Here is a 6,993-nt window from a genome sequence, read left to right on the forward strand (position 1 = left end):
TTTTAAAGGAGATGCAAAATAAAAAAAAAAAGTAGAATGCTAAAAAAGGAAACTAAATTTCTGAAACAGCCGTTTTTTCAATATTTGTTTGCATTACTTAATTAACAAAAATATGCTTACAATAGTTTACAATGTATGGCATCTGATCTGCCTGATCTTCGTGATATGTTATCAGTGGAGCATCTGTGGGTTATAAATAGTCGTGAAATTGTTACAATATATTCAAGGCTAATCAATGAGTGTGCTAATTAAAGTTACATATATACAAGAAGCGACTGGAATCAGTTTTATGAAACTTGAAGAGGGGCTATAGAAATATTTGTAGAGTTCTTTGATTCCACTTAAATGTTGAAAAATGTTTAAATGTTGCTTTTTATCATGGTCAATATGCTTAGCTACACGTACCTAGTTAACAGGTATACTATTAAATTAAACTGAAAGAAACAAATACATCATTGACGACTTTTAAATTATAGGTGTAAAAATTACAACTGGTAGGAGGATGACCAGTTCCGGGCTATTTAGAAGTATGACTGAGTCTGATGTCTTTAAAGCACTCAGATGTTGCCTATTTGTTCATCATCAATCACTTTGTACTACTTTTCTTGCATGTTCACTTGATCATTTGTTAATAGTCACTTTATAGCACTAATTTAGGATAACTATCTGCTGTTGTTATTGTTGCCAACTTAATTCATGTTATTAGTTTCATAAAACATGTAATTTCTTTTTGTGGCGTATCCCTTACATTTACTTTTTCAATACTGTTATTGTCACTTGTCAATATACAAGTGTTATTTATTGTTGAAATCTTTAGATCTCTGAAATACAAAATGCCATTTACATAAGTGCAATTATGTAGAAATTATCTAAAACCCAGACTTAATTAAGCTATATTTCTACATTAAAGGGAGAGATTCACAGCTCAGCACATGACTGTACAGTTGCATTTACCTATTTGATACCATCATTTTTAATAGTAAAACACTACTTTTGTTACTCTTAATTGTTAGAAATTTAAGTCCCTGATAAAATTTGTGGTCAGTTGCAGAACCCTGATCACAGAGATGACTTTTTCATAACAATTCTTTTCACTAGTTTTGTTCTAACGTTAATTGTAGTATCTTGTTGTATCAGTCTAATGTATTTCAGAAATTACATGAACTAACTGTAACCAGAATGTCAGTTCTTGTGTAGGACCAAATTATTGCTATAAGAAGGCTAGTTGAAAATATATAACTGTTGCTTTAATTTTAATACTTAAACTGTCAAAAAAATTTTATAACAAATGTTAAGTTAAGAATTGAATATGAAATGTATTATTTGACCCAATAATTTTGTTTTGGACTGAATTTCAGAATAATCTGCATGTATCTGATTGGTTTATAAACAGTTGAATTGAGTGGGCTAGTCACCATAGCTTACAGATGTTCTTAATTATTGAACTGTCTAGTTTGTATATTCATTCTAAGATTAGTTATATATTTTAAGAACAATATTGCATTTGTATTGTAAGTAAATATCTCATTTACAGTTATTTTAAAAAGAGCCATCTGTTGAATCTGTATCATGTTCAATAAACATTCCTTATAATTGTGAATTAATCAAGGTTGCTATTATTATATTTGATTTACATGTCAACCAACATTTTGATAATAACATTATCATAACATCATAGAGAAAGGATCTTTGTTCCATATTTTGTAGATGTATATATTTTAATTTTGTCAGTGTATCAGAGCATGCAAAGCTCAACTAAATACTGCAATCTGATTGATTGTGTGAGCAGGTAGAATTTTTCCATCCAGTCTGCTGAGAACAGGCAGAATCGTTGTCTAATGATCAATTTTTGTGAAGAAATTAGCATTAACTGTCTGAATTCTTTGTTCATTTGTGCCCATTTTCAACCTTAGGGTGTGTTCCTTTGAGGTGATCTGGATCATGAATAGTGATCCAAGATCTGTCTGGATTACGGTCCATCAAAGGATCTGATGAATCCATTCTGATCACAGATTCATCAGTTCCTTTGATGGACCATGATCCAAACGAATCTTGGATCATAATTGATCTTGATCCAGATCAATCCGAAGGAATGCACCCTAAGGGCCTGTTTACATGGAGGGAGGGTGTCCTAGCTAACTGGGCTACCTGGCTAATCAAGCTACCTTTGGAGGGCTAACTTTTCATATGTTTTTTTAGAAAACGCATTGAAGTGTTAGAGGGTAGCCTGCCTACCCGGGCACCCTGTCTACTTGCCTGGGGTACCCAGCTGGGTGGGATAGTGTTTTACCATGTTAACAGTTTGTGCCAAGTTAGCCGAAGTGAGATAAACTGTGAAAACATGGCCGTGTGAGATGAATTTTTTCATAGTTACCATTTGCCAGTGTTATCTGCTGCACAGAATGACAGTCAGTTTAAAGAGATCAATGTAACAGATGAGTCTCAGGTAGAGAACAGGCCTGTGCCCATGCAGGAAGCTGAAATAAGACGTCAAATAGTTTCTTTGGTCAGGGATTTTATTTGTTGTACTTAGCAGCTGCTCAAAATATAGCCCACCCAACTCACTCACTGTCCCAGTTAGGTGAGTTGCATGTAAAGGCGGGCTATGTGTCAACCCTTCTAGCCTGGTAGCCGACCAGTGAGTTAGCTGGGACACCCTCTCTCCATGTGAACAGGCCCTATTAGTTTGTATTTGTTCACTTTTAAATGGCAAGAAAAGGTGGTTAGGTCACAAGAAGATCTAAATCAATGGTTTTCCTGAATATAAACCAAATCTGCACCACAGAACATTGTAAATATACACAAGTTTAAAATCACGACTTTTTTGTCTATGGTATGGAAATATCGTTTGTTCAACCATATGCATTGCTTATTATCAATAAATTAGCATTTTCTTTGAGAAGAATTGTTTTAATGTTGTTATGACTTTTATATTAACTTTTCAGCTGTCTTTTGTGTTTTCAACAGATTGATAACATTAATCATTTGGGTAGTATAAATATACTTTTGGAGAACGGTCAAATCCAACTTACTATTTTTCATGAACACAGTTGTTATGGCGTTTGCTTACTTTAATTAAGTAAATCTTACTGTCTTCACACTTTCTGTTCAGAACCACTCATTGAGTTTCTGATCCAAGAAAAACAAATTCACAGAATTTGGAAATTTCAGTCAGAAGTCAAATGAAAAGGTCTGTTTCAGTTCCTTCAAGGGAACCAATCATAACGGAGGTCTGAAACAGGGTTTTGATTTAAAGGTCAGGTCATAAATAGGGTTTCGAATTTTTGGTTAGCTCATAAATAGGGTAGGGAATATTGCAGATTTTTGTCTTAAATAGGGTAAGGGTTTTGGGAAGCGAGCTGCACATCCCCACTCAATTTTTCTGGAAGTACCCCCCTCCCCCCCCCCCCCCCCGCCCACCGGGTACTCCCGACCGAGGTAAAGATTCTCCCATACAGATCAACTAAGCTCAGTTAATAAGATGTTTCTTATATGGCAAGCAAGAGAAATTTAATTTGCTTAGTGTAACTGGTTTGTACTAGCAATGAGTTGAACTTAATTCTACTGAAGTCTATTAGTCCTCTTTACTTTTCTTTTCTTTTCTTATCAGACTTTCTAGCATTGCTATAAATAAATATTGTTAAAAGAAAATAGTCAACATTTTTGCATTAAAGTTTGCAAGTCTTTCACCGCAAAACAGTATCGGTCTACATGAAGGTGTAGATGGGAAAATCTAGACCGCTTTCAAGATCGATTTCAGTCAATCAAATTCTTGAGTTCGGTAGTTCCCAGTCCTTGTGAGACACAACCATATAATGTCATATATTTACTAGCCAATCGCTGAGCTTATGTGTACTATTTGCAAAACGAAGTTGTAGCGGTCTTTTCGTGGATGGCATCCGAGGCGAATTTAAATGATTTTAAGAGCTTCTGGAGATGGTTTTTTAAGAAGAACGACAATCCGAAAGGTTTTCCAAATGATTTGTAAAAAGTCTGGACAGCCACTGCGAAAATAGAACTGATAACTGAGGTAAGCGAAATTATGTTTGCATGTATTCGAACATAAATGCGACTAAATACCCTTTACATCGTCATGTTTTGGTCTAGAATCTTGCTAACTTCATGAATAAGATGTTTTTTAATTCTTTATGGAGGCTTAGAGCTCAATAATTTTGTTTAAAAGGTCGTTTTAAGATCATTTGTGAGTAATTTTTGATATTGCGAAATCGAACGCGACTCGATCTTGTGAATCGCTAATGCTGTAAAAGCTTATTTCTCAATATGAAACCAGTACTTTGTGAAGTAAAAATCTGTAAGCTTACTTTGTCAATGAAAAATCTGCACTTTACGAAATGAAGAATCTGTAGTTTGTAAACGAAAGGTATAAGCCTATACTTTCTTAAAGAGTTTTGATGAAGAATTCAAGCTTCTCCTCTGAACCTTTTATTCTTCGATAGTATAACCGTGACTTACGTCTTCTGTCGCGGTCTACGAGGACGAGTTTCTCGTCGGTCGCAAATAATTTTGTTTCTTTGCTTTTGTTATATTAAGATATTTCAAATAGCGTGTTTCGGAAACTCAGATCGCGAAACCTCAGACCGGAAAAACTCCGACCCTCTGGATTTAGCGGAAAAAAAAACGTGTTTGTCGCGGATTGTTTCAAGCCGTCTCGGTTATTGGTGGATATAATCTCATGGGCAGAATAAGATTTTCTCAAAGTTGATTTTCGATGTTTTGTTAATCGGGTGGAAAACGGACTTTTCTCGCCTGCAGGGCGCCATTTCTTTTATGTTTTATCAATCTGATATTTTAGGTCGGCGGTGTGTCAGAGGTGTGAATACACTGATTTCCAATCAGATAGCATTATACTGTCTGACGTCATTTTGCGCGAAACAAAATCTCTGTTTGCGAAGTGATCGAAATGAACGTTCAAGAAGCTATCAACTTCGGTTAAAATGAGCTTGGTTTCAAAGAAGTCGGAATGAATCAATGCAGAGTAATTGAACGATACATTAGTCGTCGAGATGAGTTGATGATTTCACCGACTGGATCTCGAAAAAGTTCAATATTTCACATTGTATCGTTTGTGTTGCAATTGGAGTTTATTAAACATGCTATGATGAAAAAGAAGTTGTTAAGACAATTTATCTTGTTATTTTTCTTCCTTTAATTTCTTCGATCAAAGACCAAGTGTCCAAGTGTCTAACCTTAACCTTCCTGTCGCGTTTCATTTATTTGGTTGCCTTTATTTGGAAATTTTAGGCTTTAAAAATAAACAATGTTTTTGCACGCTGGATTTCTGCATATTTATTTACGGCGACCTCTGTTCAAATATAGTTTTTGGAGTCTTGTTCAGCTACTACAGAACTCCTGAGAAAAGAACTAAATGAGTACTAATTTAGCACAGTTGAAATGTATTACTTGTAGCACCGTGGAGAAATTATGAAATGAAATAAAAAATCTGATTTCTTGTTTTTAAATTTATTGTTAGATGTGTCTTTTCACTTTTAGTTTTTGCATTTTTTCAAATGTCACATGTATGTGTTATTGTGTTCATGAAGTGTAACACAATTTTAATCTAGTCTGTATGAAGATTCTTTGGAATGGATTTGTTAACTAATTTCGCACTCCCCTTCTCCTCCACGGCAGGGCCGGGGTAAATTGTGTCATTCCTGCATGTACACAGTAACATGTATGGCTTTGATGCTGTCACGTAAGTAACACAACCTTCATCATCAAGAGTGAATATTTTGTAGCTTTTCAATGGCAAATGGCCATGAATTGAATGAAAACAAATTTTTCAGGTTGTGAGGCTTGGCAAATGGCCACGATACAGTACCGCTCAGAAAAATCCTAACAGGGAACATGTTTGCAAACGGGTACAGAATAGATGCAGAACAGGTATGAGAATGCGAATGGAACAGGTACAGAATGGATACAGAACAGGAATGGGAATGTGTGTGGAATGGCGACAGAATGTATTTTTTCAAGCATTCCTGGTTAGGTTTCTTCTGATTGTTACTGTATGTGGTTAGAAAATAAAATTTTCAAGTTTTAGCTCAGACTTGCTTGGCAAGTGACCACATCAATTTGTTGTCAAAAAACAAACTTTCTTTGTTGCGTGGCTCAATTTGTTGTCAAGAAACAAACTTTCTTTGTTGCGTGGCTCATCTAAAGGACATGATTTGTATTCAAAACTAATTTAAGCTTCATTTGTATGTTCATAACTAGATGTAAACTTAAGCAATAAAAACACAAACACAAGTTAAAATTTACAACATAAGTATTAATGACGTGCTATTTGGCAGGTTAGTTGGTGAGAAATTTATTCTCTCAGGAAATATTTATCACAAGTGTTGGTAATCTGAACTTGAAGTTTGAGTTTTGCAAATAGTTAAATTAAGTGTCTTTCCTAGAAAATATTTTGTCCACTACAAATTAAAACTTTATTAAAAACATGTTTATGGGTTGTTGCTGCAGGATATAATTTGTACACATCTAGTTCAACTTCATGTTCAAATCATAATTTATTATTAGATCAAACTTTGTTGACCAAATATGCAAAGTACATGCATAAACGCACTGCTCTAATCTATGATTACTACTGTCTAGTAGTAAAAGAATGGAAATTCTTAATAATTAACTTATTTTTGTGTGTTCAATTTTCTTGACTTTTGTTGTGCTGCAAAGAAAAAATATAATTTCTCATTTTCTTACCAGTTTTATACATCAAGTTGAATTCTTTTTGTTGATATCTTTTAATATTTTGGTCCTTCATTTATTCAACTTTAAGTAACCTGATCTTGTGTCTGTGGTTAGTGCACATATGGTTTGTTTTTGTGCTTATGCTTGCTTTGAAATATTTCCAAAAAATTACTAAATTGCTGTAATAAATTTCTTTAGCGAAACATGCATATTTTCAGTTCTCATGGAATATACTTGGATGCTGTGGAAATGAAAAGTATCATGGATAAGATTATTAAAAAAGAGATT

At 34.2% G+C, this 6,993-nt stretch overlaps 1 long non-coding RNA gene across 1 annotated transcript; it reads left to right on the plus strand.

Moving 5' to 3' along the window:
* The first annotated feature begins 3,890 nt into the window (after positions 1-3,890).
* LOC145481761 (uncharacterized) lies at positions 3,891-6,332 on the plus strand. Its single transcript, XR_014048678.1, has 3 exons — positions 3,891-4,030; positions 5,650-5,713; positions 5,805-6,332. It is a non-coding gene; the product is annotated as an uncharacterized LOC145481761 (long non-coding RNA).
* Positions 6,333-6,993: the final 661 nt, after the last annotated feature.

The sequence above is a fragment of the Orbicella franksi genome, chromosome 3 (assembly GCF_964199315.1).
Source record: "Orbicella franksi chromosome 3, jaOrbFran1.1, whole genome shotgun sequence".
Lineage (NCBI taxonomy): Eukaryota > Metazoa > Cnidaria > Anthozoa > Scleractinia > Merulinidae > Orbicella > Orbicella franksi.